Raw genomic sequence first — 19,722 nt, 5'->3', positions numbered from 1 at the left:
TCATCTCATGTAACATGTTAGTTCTTTCTGTCCAATTAGAGCTAACTGCGAGAACATACAATGCCTCATAGTCGGGTAAACTCTGACGCACACAGCCATTCATAAACCATACATGTAAACAACAGGTAAGAGGGGTCAGCCGAGGAACACACAGGGGTTCTCATCTTACATTAACACCCTCCACTGTTGCTGCTTCCATGGTGACCACAAATAACCAAAGAGACACAAACTGAGACATTCTCACTCATGAGCACCGGAAACACATAGATAACACACAACAAAAGACGCGCACATCAATACAAAGACATGCATGTGTAAATGCATATACTGTATGTAACTATAGTTTTAAAGGCCATTTTCTCTGTCCAATACAATTCTTGTTTCAGCAGCCTATGGCAATACTTTTTCTGTCTGTGTGGTGTCAGAGTCTGAGCAAGAGCAGAATATGAGAAAAGAGATTGGAAACACAGTGCGGACAGTGTGATTGTGAGAATGAATAAGAATGGGTGAGGCAGTCAGATACAGAAAAGCGGAGGTAAAGAGACAGAAGAGAGTTATGAGGTTAAAAATGTATTCTTCCCCTGGTGCATAATTTACTCTCCTTCAGGACTGATTTTTTTTTTTTTTTTTTTTTTTTGTGGTTCAAGTGTAGCTCTGCCTGGACAAGCGAGGATAATCAGAGTAGAGATGCAGAAACTCTAAGTGAACTTTGCAAAGTCTACCAGTCTACCAGGCTCACAAGCAGGAGCTTAGGGAGAGCAAGGGAGCCACATATTGTTGTTCTGGATTTACCGTGCAAATGATTTTAGTCATGCATGGATTAAGAGCAACAAAGTCACTATAACACCGGCAACCTCCGTTTAAAATGTTTTCATGCCTGGCAGACTCAAGTCAACTCTTAAAAAGGTACGGCAAAGTGGATGTCAATCAATCAATCAGTCAAACTTTATTTGTATAGCACCTTTCATACAGCTTAGTGCAGATAGTTCAAAGTACTTCACAGATGACTGACAAGGGTAGACTATAAAAACAAAACAAAACAAAAAAGACAGAAAAAAAATTGAGACCAATGCAAGCAAGAAAATAAAAATGATGAAAATGTAATATGATAGATTTAAAATCTATAATAACAATAATAGTAGTAAAAGAGAGTGAAATGAAATATATTTAAAAAACTAGATAAAACAGATTAAAAGTTATAATAATAATAATAATAATAATAATAATAATAATAGAGTTAAATGAAAGCTAGACTAAAAAACTAGATAAAATAGATTAAAAAGACAAAACAAAACAAAGACAAATAAAATTGATAAGAGGGATAAAAAATATATATTAAAGTAATATTGATAATAGTAAAATAACAGATAAAATGAAATTTTACAACATAGATACAATAAAATAAGTGAATAAAATAAAGTAAATAATGTCTATAAACCATTCTTAATCAAAAGCCAGGCTGAAGAGGTGGGGTTAAGTTTACATTTAAAGATTTCAACACTTCCAGCTGCCCCCAGACCCTTAGACTGTTCCAGCGACTCAGAGCATACAAGCTAAAAGCTTCCTCACCAAAGGTTTTATTTATTCCTGCACTTTGGAACAACTTACAGAGTTGTGCCAAAGGACCTGAGGGACCATACTGGTTCATACACTGTAAGCATGTGAGACATACATGCCGGTGCAAGATTTTAAAATCAATATGGAAACTGGCAGGCAACCAATGTCAGGAAAGCAGGTGTAATGTGTTCTCTCCTTCTGGTCCTGGTCAGCCCTTGGACTGCAAAGTTCTGAATCAGCTGTAGCTGATTTATAACTTTTTTGGGTAGACCAGACAGAAGAGCATTACAGTGGTCTAGCCTGCTCTGTATAAAAGCATGCATTACTTTCTCTGTGTCACTCAGAGAGAGAAATGGTTGCACTTTAGCAATATTTTGAGGTGATAAAAAGCGGATTTGTTGACAAACCCCATATCAGCCTTAAAGTTCGGATCTGAGTCAAAGACCACACCAAGGTTTCTTGCTTATTGGCTTGGGATAAGTCCAATGGATTTTAATCTTGTGACCAGTTTCACTCTGAGTGTTAGAACCTATGACTAAAACTTCAGTTTTATCCTGGTTGAGCTGTAAAAGAGTTTGTGCTATGCTGTGTCTCCTGATGATATCACTGGGGGGTAACATATATAGATTAAAAAGAAGTGGCCCTAAAATTGATCCTTGGGGAACCCCACAAGTTATTTTGGATATTTTGGAGAAGTTATCATTAATTGCAACATAGAACTCTGCCAAAAATACAAGAGAAAACCAGTTAAAAACAGCTCCCAACAGTCTGATGTGATGCCTCAGTCTATTCAAAAAAATTTGTGATCAACTGTATAAAAGCAGTGCTCAGATCAAGTAGTACCAACACTGAGGGTTTATTGGCATTTAGATGTATCCTGATGTAATTGATTACTTTTACTAGAGCTGTCTCAGTGCTATGATTAGCCCAAAAATCAGATTGAAACATTTCCAGCTTATTGTTTGAGTTAATAAAACTAATTGAATGCACACCAGTTTTTCTAAATTTTTACTTAAAAATGGAAGATTGGAGATTGGTCTGTGCTTGCTGGGTATTGAGGGATCAAGGCTACTTTTTCTTAGAAAAGAGGCTTCACAAGTGCAGTCTTGAATGCTGTGAGGAATATGCCTTATATCATTGAGTGATTAAAATTGTAAGGACCTCCTCAGACACTGAATTAAAAACATTTTTAGGAGGTTAGGATTTGGTCAAGAGTGTGTGTGGAGGACTTCATTGTTGTTACCACTTCCCTGAGCATTTCACTGTCAGCCAGGCTAAAACTGTCCAGCAGGGCTTCACACTGTATGCTGGATGTTTCTTCAACTGTTATGGCATTCTGTAGTTGATAGATACTAGACCCGATGTAGGCTGTCTTTATATTCAATTATATTTATGCTAGTATATGAGTATATATCACTGGGCTTAAAATGCTAAAATTCATTACAATAATAAAAATTCTTGGGAGATGAATAACTAAAATCTATTGAGGCAACACTGTATCTCTGTATCTTAAGGCTGCTGAGAGACACAATCCACTCCTGTAGTTGGTGTTGGAGCTTGAGGAAGCTGCGGGCAGAGGGGAAGTGACCACATTCATGTCCACAGTGGCTCAGGTGTTTTCAATAATCAGTCATTCGCGTAGAGAACCTGACACCCTGTGGACCAAGGCGGCGCGGGTGTAGTCCATCTTTTCTAAAATACCAGGAACGTACTCAAAAAAGATAAAAATTGTCTCCATAAAAGAGTCCATGTGTGGAGCAGTGTGAGTGGAGCCATGTATGCAAGCTGAGAAGTCTAGAGAACCAGCCAATCCCACAACCCAATGTAGGAATTGGACCAGAGATAACGAAACTTTTCCCATGGTGGCCTTTCAGCAAGTTAAAAGAAGGCTAAAATCATGCTTCAGTAGTTCAGACTGCTGGAAACTGATGTCATTTGTACTGTCATGTAGGCCTATCACAAGCTTTGTTGCTGTGGGATGGTTTTTCAAAAGGCTGAGGGTTTTTTTTTAACCAAATCATTCACAGTAGCTCCGAGAAAGCAAAAGTTTTTGCTAATTTTGCCCAAACATCCCTGATGATGGAATCACCAATGATCAGCATTGTTGGAGCAGGGGATTCTGAGCCTAGAGTTTCTGTGTGAGAGGGAGAGATGATTCCAGGGGAACCTGCTCAACCCTCCTGGGAGGCAGAGTGGTGGTGGTGACCCCGCAGGACTGACAAGGCCCAGGGAAGGCACCTCAGCTGTCAGGCTCAGGGTGCGGCAACAAGCGCAGCATGCATGGAGTAAAGCAACCATCCGGGGAGAGCATTGCTGGGCCACCCAGCACTCCAACACCACCTGCTGATCGGAGCCAGTGGGGGCAAGCAATCAGTGGGCACAGAACCATCACTTTCCTGGTGCACTGAAACTGGTTTCCCTGGCTCCTCCAGCACAGCAAACCGGTTGTCGAGCTTATCAAGAAAAGCTGATTTGCCCAACTCCTCTGAAGCAGTAAACTGGTTATCTGGGTGCAGTGTCGAGCAGGAAGAATGTTTACCCTGCCGGTGTTTGCTCTTCACTGTGACCCATGCCTCCTGTGTGTGCGAAGAGGAGCAGGCCTGGGCAAGGGTAGGCCATTGATCATCTGACAGAACCCGAGGCCCATGGGATGGAAGAGGATCTCCCCTGGAGGTTATGGAGCCAGACCACGGCAGCATGACATTGAAGTTCTGGGCCACAGAGGAAACAACGGGTTGCAGAAAGGTGCTTTGGTCCATACAGCCGGATGCATCCAAAGCTGAAATATGCTTTGCCTGGGCAATTGCAATGGTAGAAAATCCCAAGATAAGTTCATTGTTTTTTCTTAGTTCATTTTCTAAGCATTGAGTGTTCTGTTGTAGCTGTGTTTACAATTTATACATAACGCCATTGACAGACAGATAAAAACTCAATAAAAACTTTAGACAATAAATAAATAAATATACAAAATAAAAGGACTATAAAAAATCAAATAAAACAGAGACATTAATAAAAAATAATTGAAATAGAGTTAAAGAAAATATGAATAAGAATTCGATTGTGGTGCAAGCGCAGGTAGAACTCAACAATGATTATGTTGTCATGCATTAATCAAACATTCTGAAGATATGTAGATGGATAGGTATGCATTTTCAAATAAGACCTCCCCCTGGTTGATATTCTTTGTGTGAAAGGAATGCATGAGAGCTGTAGTTACATATTCAAATTTCCCTCCACATTAATGACCTCCTGATTCACTGAAGGCGACATTTTTTGGGGGGTATTTTTATCCAGAAAAATGATAGGGATGTTAAGTAGACCAACTTGTCATTCCTGTGGCACCAGACCCAGGATATCAATTAACGCGTTCAATGCAAAGGTCCATGATCCCCAGAGATGTGGTCTGTATGGAATGATGTAACAGTGAAGCAGAGCAAGTTAATATTTTTCATGTTCATTTCTTGCTAGAAGATGAATAGAAACTCTCCACTGAGCTTAATTGGTAGTCACTTCCAGTGTTGAAGCTTCCTTGGATGTACAGACGGTAGACCACCAGAACAGCTTCAGTGCGCCTTGGCATTGATTCTACAAGTCTCTGAACTCTTCTGGAGGGATGAGCACTATTCTTCCAAAAGATATTCCCTCATTTGGTGTTTTGATGATGGTGGTGGAGAGCGCTGTCTAACACGTCGGTCCAAAATCTCCCATAGGTGTTCGATTGGGTTGAGATCTGGTGACTGTGAAGGCCATAGCATATGACTCAAATCATTTTCATACTCATCAAACCATTCAGTGACCCGTCATGCCCTAAGGGGGCAAGTGGACCCAAACTATGCCAGCAAAATGCCCACCACAGCATAACAGAGCCACCGGATTCCCTCATTGTAGGGGTCAAACATTTAGACCTGTACTTGTTACTCAAAAGTATACAGTACAGAAAGAATGTAAATCAATTCAAATATACTGTATATAGTATATATAATTATATATACTATAAATATAATATCTAATTAGTGTAGATTAGTGTATCAGGGCCGCTTTTGGCCTTCTTGGTACCCTAAGCATAATTGCTTTGCGGTGTTGTTGAATTATATTTTCATTAACAATGTTACCATTATTGTTAAAATAAATAAATAAATACAAATGAGAAAAACTAAACTGTACAATTAGTCACACATAGCAGAAGAAAAGTCACACAACTTTAACAAACTTTGCAAAGACACTAACCTATATTTTACAATAGAGAACTATAGAACAGGCAAAAAAAGAGAAACACACTAACACACACACAGGTGCTCTTTGGTGCCCTCTCTGGCACTTAGTACCCCATGCATAGTGTGTGTTGCACGTGTACGTAGCAGCGGTGCTGCAACAAATTTAATGAGCACACTGAGTCGATAGTGTTAAATATAATATTACATCCTTTGAAAAGTGAGGCTGGAGTTGACTGTAGTGATTTTGGAGTCCTGTACTTATATGTCCTTGAACTAAATGGATGTTTATCATTTTAAGTGTTCTTTTTTACAATTGTGGGACCATGTTGTATAAACAAAATTGAAGGGCCTCTCAAATTGAATCAGTTTTAAATAAAAGTAATGTCAAAAACAAGCCATGAAGTAACAATAGCAGATTAGCTGTTAGTGGCAACAAACCTGTGGAGCAAAAGTGAAGAAGCAAGATTTTCTACATCTCACTGTCCTTAACTTTAACCATCATTGGTGTAACAACAATAGACTACCGTTAAACTATTATACTAATACTAATCTCTTATCTTACTTCTGTCAGCTCAGTTGCTACTCTGAAAACAATAATACTGTAAACTCATAAGCGGTAATTACTCGATAGAGGAGGTCACATACAACCAAGTCTAAAATTGCAGTGCACTGTCTACTCTGCTGTTTTTCATAGGAAATTAATGAATACTCTGATTTTGGCACTGGTAGTTGGTCCAAGGATTAAATTGGTGTAATGTGACTCAAATCTGATATAAAATAGACCTACATAGTCTTACACTGTTTTTTAAATTGCAGCTAATCAATGATGACAGTGAAAATGAAAGCTTCTTCGTGGTAGGCGTTCAGAGTGGGAGTGAGGACATCTATGAATGTGATAAAATCACTTACGGCAACATTAAGTCATGAACTGACTTTAACTATTGTTAATTTCACCTAGAACTGCCAGGGTTGGTCAAGTCTTTAAAGGAATGCATCAACTCCATTCGTAACACAGGGAGCTTGCAGAGAGGAAGCCCATCAGCTGTGCTATCAGTGTCTGGAGAATCAACTTTGTCAGTGGCAGACACTCAGACTGAAATGGTATGCTACAACTCACCATTTACGCAATTAATAGTATCGATGGGAATAAGGCCATGGGTGCTAAATGTACCTTTAGCAAAAAATAAATGGAATGACCAGTTTAACCTTTCTTTAATTAGTCTAATGGTTTTTTAAAATTCCTGGCCTAGTCTCGGTAAATGACTTATTTTCTTGACTGCCTTGATTTATATTAAGTGAATCAAGAGCATTGGTTGCAAATCTTCCAAATTTTGGTAATACTGTCGATGCTGTCAATAAATACCTCTCAGCTCACACCTTCCTTATCTCATGTTCTCTGATTTAAGTTTTGTGTTGGTATTCATTTTTGTACCACATAAATTCACTTGTTTTATCAGGTCTCTTTTTAGTGCCAAAGAGGGCCTGCCAACGACTAACAGAAGAAGGATAAGCATCCTCACATAGGAGCTGGCTGTCATGGTCTTTACCAAGGAAGCTTTGAGTGATTCCACCCTCACTGAAAAATCCTCTAAAGGAGCCCCACTAAGAAGACAGCTTGATGTAGAGAAGGTTACATAACATGTAACCATACATATTTGTCTTCATAATAATCTTTTCCCATTTATCTTATAATTACTTATTATTTATCTTATAATTTAAGTTTAAATGCTTGTAATACCAAAACAAATGTCACATGGAACAAGAGGAGGCTCAGGGTAGGGATGCACATGCTAAATAATTAATTGATACCTCTCAATAGTCGTTAAAAACACAATTCTGTTACATACCGGTGTCAATGCAAGTGACATATAGAATCAGATGCCAATATCTTTGTACGGGTGCTCCAATAACATTTTGTCACTGTCAATACTGATTCAGAGTTTTAAAATTGATGGAAATTTACAGAGTACTGATCCAGTCCAAAACCTTTATTAGATCATTAGCATGGGGTCATTGTAAAAAAAAAAAAAAAAAAAGCTTCATAATCCTTTTTTTATGAGAGATCTAGCATTCCTCTATTTGCCAAAAATAGAAAATCAAGTCACTTCACTTGCTTATGATTCTTCTCCCTGTTTTTGTCTTGCATCATCCATGTTAATGGTTGAATACTTGTCCACCTTGTATTTGTACACTGCATTACAATTACTGTCACTTTATTTATGTTCAATGCTTGAAAAGTGTAACCAAATGAAGCCTCTTGGTTAAGATTTGGCATTAGTCCCCCAAATTATTTCTTATCTGTTTTCTCTAACAGACGCAGTTATGGAAGAATTTCCATAACTGCCAGCCTCATCAGTCCCAGAAGTGTGGGCTACAATAAGGCAAAAATGCATCAATGAGCAGTTTGCAAAGAAAAAGATGGGAGTTTGATTTGCTTGATATGTTTTTTTAGATTTGACTGTTGATTGTTTGATTATTTTATGTGATGTTTTTCAAAGATTTGTGATTGCCCTCAGAATATTCTTTGTTCTAAAAACAAATAACAAATGTTTTCTATTTTATTGTTTTTTAGGTTAAGCAGTTTTCTTTTAATGTGGACTCAACTCAGGGGCTCTTTGTACTGTTTAAAGAGCAACATTATTTCTTACACAATTAAAAACTTTGACATACAGTTTTCAGTGAAAATTGTCATTTTTCATAACTAGTGGTACTATGGTATTATTCAAATATATTTTAACACACTTTAAAATGTATTGTGTAAGTGTATTTGTAATATAAAAAATAAATAAACTTAATATACTTTTCTGTAAATAAAGTGCACTAATAATAATTTAAAACATGATTCAGCCTTTCCTTAGTTTACTTAAAACACATTTGAAATACCATAAATTACATTTTGCAAGTGTATTTGTAACATATTTCAAAGTGTAGCAGAGTATATTGAAGTGTATTTATTGAGCACTACAAATTTTCCCTCAGAGATGCTTTGCTACAAGCAGAAACTGCATGAGCTACTTAAGATACGGTGTTGCATGTTACTCTTCTTGATGGTATTCCTTGGATGCAGGGTGGTCAGAGCATTTGCGTTGTTAGGAACCCCTCTGCATCTTCAGCAGGTATCTCAGGGTCACAGGCATTTTGCCCCTTATCCTGTACGCCTCACCTGAATGGGGCAGGGAAGACTAAACTAGCCTTCATCTGCAGAAGGGTTCCAACTGTGGGCTCTCATCAACCACAACCATCTTAAGCTTGTCTCAGCTGCCATGACTTCCTCCCCAGTAGCTTTCTTTAGTTGTTTGTGTTCCAAACTGATCCTCTGTAAGAAATAGTGCACTGATGTTGTTGGTAAGCTGCAGCAGCCGACTTCAGTGGGGAATAAGGCTGAGTGCAATCCTTTGACAAGAGCCTCATCAATCAAATCCTGGTACTTGGCTTCCTTCAGTTGGTGAGAGATGGCTAGTTTGTCCTCCCAGACCACTGTGAGTTTGGCTAAAAAGATGGTTTTTGTGCTCGTGGATAGCAGAACCATGTCTGGTCGGGGTGAGGTTACTGCCACCTCTTCTGGAAAGACAAGTCTCTTCCTCAGGTCTACTTGCATTTCCCAGTCAGAAGCTTGATGCAAAATGGAGAGCAGGTTCTTGGCAGTTGTTCTTTCCCTAGGAGCCTTATCTTCTTTCCTTTGGAAACTTCAGGTTGTCATGCCTGGTGTTTGTTGCCTTTCACCCTTTGCAGATCTGTAAATTTGGCAATTTCTGTAAGGACCTTGCCATATATCCACCTGTATCGGCCTTCTTCCAGTGCTTTGGGAAATCCAGTCAAGATGTGATTCAGGGTGCAAAGGTCAGGTCTTTTTTGGACAATTGTGTCAACGTATTCACTGGCAAGTCAATAAAATGGTAGTCTTTTAGTAATGATGGATCAGAATATCTTTTTAAATATTTTTATTAGCAGAGAGATCTCTCAAAACTGGGAAATGGGAAATGGGACAAAGCAACCCTAAGCAAGTGTCCAGAGCCAGGGTTCCTGCTTCTTCTTCCAGAGTGTCCATAAAAGCTTTAATAGCTTCTTCAGTAGCTGTGGGCAGTTTTTGTAGATCTTGTAAGTGGTGCCTGATGGTCCCGTAGCTGATCCTGCTTGAGCTTTTTCCACTACTGCCCTTACTTCGTCAAGAGTGAAGTCTGCCATGTTGAAATGGGTGTGTGTTTTGAGTGTTGGCAGCTGGAAAGGACAGTCCCCCAGTGTAATGTCTCTGCTGTGTTTGCCATGTGCTGCTGCCACACTATCTTCCAATTCTTCCTTAGAGCATATCAGTCTCCCACTTTAGGTTTTCCAAAGAGGTCAGCTGTGAACAAGGGTTGTTAAAAAAGGCTCTCCTCTGTCAACGTTTCTGTCTTTACTTTTTCCGGACTGTCTCCATCCTGCAAAGAGTAAATTTTTCTGCAGCTCTGAGCTTAATTGGTTCAGCGCTGTTTTTTCTTCATCATCTGCTTTCCGCCACCTTTTTTTGAGCATCCTTATTTCTTTCTGCAATTCTGTGATATGGTGCTGCCTCCTACAGGGACCTGCTGGTGGCTTGACAGTTTTGCCTTCCTTCACACCAAAGGCATCTTGGCAAGCCTGTTGCCCAACTTGCACCATCGTTTTTATCTTCTTGGTTGCATCTTCTTTCAAGATGTTTTCCAGGATGATACTAAGATCTTCATCCAGTTGTGCCCATCTGCTATCTGCTGCTGGTGGTAAATTCAGTCCTGGTTTCCTCTTGAAGCCCTTTCAGATTCACCCCCTCTTCTTGTGCTCTGAGCAGGTTGAGCAGAGAGGTCTGGGGCACTGGGGTTTGCCTCCTGGCCCTGGTCTTCCACCAACTGACAAATAGTGCTAATAAACTCAGAGATAGCTCTCTGGGTAGTATCAGGTGCTTTGCATTGCTGTAGTCACTCTTAGCATTTGGACTTGCCTTGGTGAATTTTCAAGACACGTTCATTCTTTAATATTCCACTGCAGATGTTGCATCTTCTTTTGTCTCCACCCTCCTGTCTTGCCACATCCGATCTTTTAGTCTTTATACTGTTGTCTAAGTCTTTGGCCTTGTGATCTGTCTTTAATGGCAGATTATCTCCCTCCCCCCTTTGGTCTGTCTTGGGGTATTCTCTCTGTTTGGTACTTGTAGCTTGTTCATGCAGTGCCTTGGGATTGCTAGCCCTAACACTATTGTGTGCCATCTTTCCGAGCTGTCGTCCACTCTTTCACAGATATCCATGGGTCTTCCCCCAGCCAATGGTCCTTTCCCTATGGTCATGATAATACAGGTGAAATGAACATCAAAGATGCTTTTATGCTTTTATTTTTATTCACTGAAATAATGGTAATAATATCTAGATCATCATTATAAAATTGGACTAATATGTCTTGGCAAACAGTAGGTTGATATAACGGAACGGGAAATGGACCAATCACAATTTTTCTTCTGATCATATCTGGGTGAATCAGCAACTGCCCCCCTGCTAGGACCTTCAGTAGCTACAAGGAATGCCTGTGCAATTCAAGTCAATGTGGGCATGAATTTGATTTTAACAGTTGTCTTATCCAATCATATTTCATGGAGTTGTGGGTGGGACAATATCCCAACATCTTCCAGGCATTTGCAAATACTTAGTGGATAAGCAATCCACCAAAAGTAGTCAGTGAGTGAGCGAGGGAAAAAAGAGATGACAGAAAAACAAGGAACGGTAACTCACTAACCCAGTAACTCCCAGTTCTATTTCTCTGCTGAATGAGAATAATGAATTTGCTTGTTGCCTTATTCTGGGCAAAATTTGACAAGAGCACTGCAGTATATTTGGTTGAAGATGTTTCTGAAAATATATGCTAATTCCAAACTTTCCATGATGGCTTCATTGCCATAAGGAAGCAGAAAGTCATTGTTGATTGCTTCATGCGCACAAGTTGCTGGTTGTTCACTGGTCTCATTGTGAGCGTTGTCAGGCCTTGGGCATTTGTATAGTTAAAACTGTAACTCTGATTTAAGGTTGACTTTTGTCCAATTTTGTGTCCTAATTTTTGCTGTGTTTGAATTTATGTGGGGTATTGCAGTGTTCAGGCACAGAAGTCAGTATGAAATGGATAAATGTGTCTTTCATTTTCTTATAACTAGCCTGCAGTCAAATTAGTTTTTATCATTTTTTATTTGATAATCACAGTTTGCTATGCAAGTTGTATGAAGTATACTGTAAACCTGCATTTTACATCTCTAGTTTTGCCATGGACATGAAATTGCAATAAATGGCTTAATAAAGGCAAATGAAAATTGGCTGAGCCAAGCTTACAGAGAGCTTGTGTCTTTTCCCATTTCACCTCAGGAGGTGTTGGTTGGGCAGTATGACACATCTGATATCTACATTTAACTTGTTTGTATGGTATCGCTGCCTTTACTTCTGGCAGAGAGATATTAAATCTACATTAAAATTCAAGTATGTCTAAGTTCAAACAAATACAAAACATTGGATTAGCATTGGATCCATCTTTACAGTAGGTGGTGAACAGTAGCTAATGATTATTCCAGATATTTCACTTTCATTCCAGCTAAACAAATACATGAAATGAGAGGATGTGACTTGCTTGTTTCATTTTTTTTTCACAAAATAATATAGGCCCAGTTGTTTATGTCATATTTAAATTGAGTGTTGTCATGATAACCAGCTTTGTCTGACCAGTTTTCTGGAATCACTTTTGTGTGTTGTGAAGCCAGTTAGGGCAAAAAAACCCTTTAAGATTCAAGATTCAAGATTCAAGATTTAGTTTATTGTCAGTTTCTTGTGTACTTGCATACCAAAAAAAAAAAAATGAAATGCTGTTCCTCCTAGCCCAAAGCATTGCAACAATAACAGAAAGGATAAAGATGTATATCTAAAAATTCCCTTAAAAATAATAAAAACATGTAAATCCCAAACAGCAAAAAAACAAAAAAGAATAAACAGTTAGCAGCACAGTGCATTAAAGTGCATTTGGAGAGAAAGTGCATGTCTCAATTCGATGTTGACAGCTGGTGCATGTCAATGAGTGACCAGCAGTGATGAGGGGGTTTGAGGGTAGGTGGGCGGGTGGGTATATTCGTGGGGGGCACAGTCTGTTAATGATCCTAACTGCTTGTGGGTAAAAGCTATTTAGCATTTTGCTGGATTTTGCACAGATGCTCTTATACCTCTTCCCAGACGGCAGGAGGGAAAACAGACTATGAGAAGGGTGGTGGGGATCCTTGATGATGCCGGAGGCTCTGCGAATACAATGTTGTTGGTAAATCTCCAGCAGAAAGGGGAATGGGGGCACCAATGATCTTGCTAGCTGTCTTCATTATCCTGTTCAGATGATGTTATTCAGACCCTTTACAGTTACTGAACCAGGAAGTGAGGCCGTAGGTTAGAATGGGGAGACTTGCCTTTTTAAGTCTCCAGAGAGGATGGAGCCGCTGTTGTGCTTTTTTTTAACAATGGCCAAGGTGTTATTGGTTGAGGTCAGATCGTCTGCCAGGTGCATTCCTACGAACTTGATGTTACTTACCCTCTCCACAGTGGCACCATCAATGGTCAGCGACATATGATGTTGCCTGCTGTCCCTCACCATCTCCTTTGTTTTGTTGATGCTGAGGGAGAGATTGTGCGATCCACACCAGGTCGTTAGCTGTTCCACCTCCATCCTGTATGCATCATTATTGCTGACGAGACCCACTACTGTTGTATCATCAGCAAACTTGATGATGTGGTTGGTGTTGAATCTGGCAGTACAGTCATTTGTTAGCAGGGTGAAAAGAAGGGGGCTCAGGACGCAGCCATGTTTTCACTGAGATGGATTTTGATGTGTGACTGCCAACCTTGATTGTCTGCTGCCTCTGCATCAGGAAGTTGAGGACCCAGTTGCAGGTGCCAGTGGCCACATCCAGCAACCTCAGCTTCTCCACCAGCTGTTGTGGTATGATGGTATTAAATGCTGAGCTGAAATTGATGAAGAGGATCCTGGCATAGGTGTTCTTCCCTTCCAGATGTGACAGAGTGAGGTGGAGTGTGGTAGATATTGCATCTTCTGTGGATTGGTTGGGTCTGTATGCAAACTGTAAGGGATCTAGTTTTGCAGTGAGGAGGGCCTGCATGCATGTACTGCAGCTCAAAGCACTTCATAACTGTGTGGGTGAGGGCCACAGGGTGAAGCCATTCATACTGCCTCAGTTTGACTATTTTGGCACCGAAATGATGATGGTGCTTTTGAGGCAGGTGGGCACTACTGCTTGACTGAGCAGGATGTTGAAGATGTCTGCAAAAACATCTTTCAGCTGTTCTAACAGAACAGCACGGTCTCTTAAGAACTGAACTTTGCATGGGTTGATGCTGGCGAAGGCCCTCTTTACCCCAGCTTTGGACAGCTGGAGTACCTGATCATCATGTGGTGGTGGGAGTATCTGTGCCAGGTTGTTGTTGGCTACCTCAAAACATGCATAGAAGTCAATGAGTTTGTCTGGTAGGGAGGGGTAGTCAGTTATTGTTTTGAAACCTTGCCACAAGCACTGTGTGTCTTTATTGTCAATGAAATGGCTGTTGAGTGAAGCTGAACTTCCATGTGACTTTTTATTGCTATGTTTGATTTTTTTATTGCCACATGTGGTCCTATTGAAGACCCTGGGTCCAGGGCCATGGTTCCCCACTGACCACATTATCTTGAGCTGGTCTTAGCTGCCATGGCTATCTCCCCAATGGCTTTCTTCAGTTGTTTGGGTTCCAAACCAATCTTCTGTAAGAAAAAGTGCACTGCAGTCGCTGGGAAGCCACAACAGCTGACTTCAATGGGGAATGCCATCCTTTGACAAGAGCCTCATTGATCAAATCCTGGTACTTGGCTTTCTTCAGTTGGTGAGTATTTGATGGCACAATAGTCCCATTTTAGTATAGTCAAGTACACTAAACTCATTTAAAGTTAAGCTTTTGTACTACTTTTAGTCTTTTTAAGTCTAATAAGTTCAAAAATACTTGTTCCATTTTAACACTCTTTAAGTATACTAATTATTAGTCTGTCTGCTTGTACACTTTAGTGTGCTGTACATACTAACATTTAGTATCCTTTAGACTACTTTTTTTTCACTAGGATATGACACTGCTGCAGATGCTTAGTTGGTTGGTCGTTTATCATTCTGTACTTTTTGAATGCACAGTAGCAACCAAAAACAAATGTGCCTAAGCCCTCAACATTTGTCACCTTTTCCAAACACATTTGTTTCTTTGCCTGCTGCTGTGCATTAGAAACATATTGTGGTATGTTTTGTGAGTGCGTACAGTTCATCTTTCAAACGCTTTGAGTTGACCAGGCCATCTTTATTTAATGTGATCATTCATCTGCTCATGATGGCAGACAGACCAAAAAGCATAAAGGTTACTTCTGATGTATTGATTTGGACAAGAAAAGTCCCATTTCTGGTGAATGTTTTAATGTATTATTATATGTTTTTATGGCGCAGGCTGGGCAGAAATCACAAGCAAAATGTGAATCTACTATATGTTATACAAATCTTCAAGGAAAAGTACATCCTTAGCTTGTATCCGCTTTTAGTTAAAATACATACATTCATCTGCATGGTGGAGTATTAAAAACAATGCAAAAACCTACATTTACCCTGGTCAGAGTTGCTCTTTATACTTAACATAACATACTTATGATGCCAATAAACTCTGTTCAGAACAGTCAACAAACAAGTTTCATACCACGTTTGTATTTTCACTCATCGAAAATAACTCCTCCTCAACCATCCACAACAACTCTGCCATTTTAGAACATTATTTCAATTATCACTCACAATTGCAGAAGATGACAGTGTGCAGAAAGTACCGGATACCACAAATGTGTGATGCTCAGTATATTTTAGGATGTACTTTACTTTTCTCCACGATTCCTAAAAAAATCTTGTTTGCATTTACTTCACAGTGACTTTCTACATTTCCTAGAATGACTTTCAACAAGCTGTAGACTTAAAAAAGTGTGAAATTGTTGAATTTAACTGTGAAGAGAGAAATAGTGTTACTGACAGGTATAGCAATGGCATAATGAGACCTAGACAGTGGCAGGTTTTTTTCCTATCAAAAAAAAAAGAAAAAAAAGTGAGACTCTTTTACTCAAATGCCACACGTCTTCTCAGTTTCATCATGGTCTATTTAAGGTCTTCTGCTGGTAGAGAAACCTGCATCTCTGCTTCTGTTACGATCTGTTATATACAGTCTATGGTAGATTTCCGCCTGTATGCTTCCTGACTGTTAACTCTAAAAAGAACATCTTGCTTAATCAATTCTAAAAGTGGATGATTATGTTTCTTTAATTGACTACAGTTTTTTTTAATCAGCACAATAGCTGCAAAGGAAATGTTTCACACTCAAAATCCAGTAACAACACAATAAAAATCGACTCAGATGGCAAAACACATGTTTTGTTTAACACCATTAAGGGAATGATTTCCTGTAATTACATATTTTATGCAGCATCAGAGTAAATTTCTTTACAACAAGTTGACAATTCTGTCTGATATATCATCCCTTGGCACTTGTAAATTACAGCACATCAAAGATTAAAATCTTGAATCTTTTGTTACCTGATTTGTTACCTTGAGAAGAATCAGCCATATTTACAAATTTGAATTACAGCTGCCCAAGGTCATAAATAAACATGTCTCATTCTTATTCATGATGGATCTGTGCTTTAATTTTGATAGTGGAGGAACCGAAACATTCCAGCAAATGTTGAATTTCAAATATCCTCATTATGTTTTCCTGACCGGGAAGACTGGAAGATGAGTTACTTGAAAATACAGAAGGTAACAATACTGAACTGAGGAGTATAACATGCCTACAGGGTGCTCATTATCTCTTTATTCCATTCAGACTCTAATGAACGCACCAATCTTTTATTTTATACAAGTTTTCATGCTTGTCAATGCACAATAAGCACAGAAATGAGTTTCTGTTAATTAAAAGACAGTGCACCTTTTCCCTGGATTCATTATTATACATCCGAAAGACATTTTGATTTTGATGATGAATGCAAAGAGATAAAAGTTGTTGCAGGACTTCAAATAAGGGCTTGGGTTAGACATACTCACATGCTGACACTAGACACTGGAATATGGTCTGGGGTTGTCATGCAGCTAGAAGTTGTAATCAGTAAAGCTAGTAGCAAAATACCACACTTGGGAGATACAGCCCTGAAAGTTTGCCTCACTCTGAACTGTTAACACTCTCACAGGGAATTAACTGCTTGCGTGCAAGTGTCATCAGCTTAAAGGAAAATCCAAAACAGGGTGCTGAAAGAAAAAAAGTTTCTCTGAGTAAAAGCTCTTAGCAGGTTAGTTCAGTTTAGTGTGCTGAGAAAATCCTAAGCAGTCCAACTGTGAATCAATTCAGGCAAGATAAAATGCAAAACATTATTCCACTTGGCGACAGACAAGACAAAACAACAGATCGATGCTTTCCTTTGTTAAAAGAACAACCACAAACTTTTCCTCACCCTTGGGGGGCTAAACTGTTTTATTTTTAAACTATGAAAAAGTTTCACATTTCCTTTCTTCTTTATTTTCCCCCTCTTTTTTGTTCTAGCACCTTTGTAGCCGACAAGATGCATCTCAGGAGTATCGTTCTCCCCCACCAACAAGGAATATCTATATTTCCAAAGGAGAGGCTTACCTATTTTTCCACAATGTTAAAGACATTTCACATCAACATATTGGCAGCTGTTCATTGTATTAATTCATTGTGATTCTGCATTTACCATCTTCAATCTTTCATGCAGGCATTTTAAAAACCTTTATCGACTGATATTAATAGAAAATAAGAAAGAAAAAAGTTATCGTCCAAGCCTCCAGGCCTGCAATAATGGCTCCCTCTCATTTCCTTTACACATTTTACATTCAAAGGATTCAGCAAATCTTCCAGAAAATCTCATTGCCTTTACTGACTGTGGTGCAAAGTGCTATAGTATCTTGGAAGTGCAGTGTTCACAAAATTGACTCTATATGTAACTTCAACACAATCTGCAGCCTACACTTCACAGCGCATATACTGTATATATACATGAATTTCCTGTCATTTGGCAAATTACACTTACCGCTGCAGTTTTCTGAGCCATTGTAACACAGTCCAGTGTGTATAAATATTAACCTAACAATGCTCTGGATTTGAAGGGTCCTGTGAAGTTCTTCTTTATTTCACCCCTCCTCCTCTCCCCCCATTGAGCTCTCAAAGGCTCTAAAGCACCGTTTAGCCACCTTCCCTATGAAGCTGAATGTTTTACTTGAAGAGGATCTTGGCATGTTCTCCCTAGTGTGTCACTGTTCTTCCCCAGGCGCTACAGCCTTACAGGGCACCCTGCCACAGGAAAGGATTAATATTAATTCCCTCCAAATTACTCAGAGATTCAATTATGCAAGATAATGCAAATACTGACTCTTTCAGGTCTGTTTGACTTCCTACGCACACACACAAGACAAAAAAAATCTGCCAACTGAGGCAGCATTGTCTGACACTGCTATTTCTTTCTTTTCTGCTTATTTGCACCTTTAGTGAGCTTTTTGTCTGTGTTAGTGAAATATCGAAGGGTAGGGGTAATGACATCTGGGAGATACTGCCATGTCTAATGTATAATAAAACTAAAACATTGCCTTCAAATGCAGCTTCAGTATCCAAAGCCTTTTCGCCTTGTCATCTCTTAGTGCTGCATTGAAAGTTTTGCCTTGCTGAACGCCCGCCTCCGGGGAAGTATCACAGGGACCATTAGATCAGAAAAAAAGGAGGTTCTCAAACTCCGTTTAGAGGCTTGTGCTGCTGATGTTTTGGTTTGCTTTTCTGAAGCCACAGGGGTCTCTGCTAGTTGGGCTGGCATGCCCTCAAATGCTTCACACAGTTAATCACTAAGATCTCCAGCAACAGAATCGGCCAGGCCAAGTGAGAAAGAAATATATAAGGGAGAGGAAAGAATATGACAGTCAGAGAGAAAGATTAAAGGAAGAAATAGTGCAGAAAAAGAGGTAAAGGAAAAAGAAAGTAATGGTGTAAACATGGCCAGTGCAAACAGATTGATAGTTTCTCTCCATTAATTGTAAGTCAGTCAATCAGTATTTTTTTTCAACATAAAATTGACTTCTTATTGGTACAGATATACAGTATTGTAGTCATTGGTTTCATTTACAATTTATTAGCATAGTAGGATAACAGAATATAGGCTACTGTGGACCATACAACGCCAAAACAAAAACCTGTTAGCTCTCAGCTAACCCCTTGCTTAAAATGATTCCTGCCCCCTGAACTAGCAGAAAAAACAACACAAACTCACACTCCCTCTAACTGCCAATCACAGGTGAGCTATCTCACACCCTGGAAAGTGCAATAGAAGCACTCAAACAATCAGTCTTTTCTTTTCTGGGCACAAGTTAAAGTATGTAGCCTGTAGTTTCTAGGAGAAAAAAAAAGACACTTTCAAAAGAGTGATGGTTTGCAGACACTTATGAGACAGGAGTTGATGGCACAAACATGTTATTTGAATATAAAACTGTAACTTGTTTTCCCAACCAAGCCAACAAGCTAGCTACCTGACAGGGTAGGAGTAAACAGGGTGGAGTAAACGTACACTCAAGAGAAAATAGAAAGAAGCTCAAGCTATTGTGGCAATTAGTGGAGCATGTTGCCGGTTGGCTAGATCGTTAATGGTTAGCTTGCCAGCTACAGTAGTTCACCAGCTATCCTTACAAGTAGTCATGTCACTGAGCTTCTATAACCAAATATTTTGCAGATGAATTTTACTTGGCCACTTTCTGGGATAAAGGGGCCTTTACTAGTAAAGAGGAGTATCACTCAGTCAGCATGTAAAAAAAAAAACTATTGTATAATGTCTTCTGTAGCTCTGGGGGAGTTTTATGTAGTCTGAGAACATTACT

The sequence above is a fragment of the Thunnus maccoyii genome, chromosome 14, assembly GCF_910596095.1.
Source record: "Thunnus maccoyii chromosome 14, fThuMac1.1, whole genome shotgun sequence".
In the NCBI taxonomy this organism is placed as follows: domain Eukaryota; kingdom Metazoa; phylum Chordata; class Actinopteri; order Scombriformes; family Scombridae; genus Thunnus; species Thunnus maccoyii.
Note: the sequence above shows the minus strand (reverse complement) of the source record.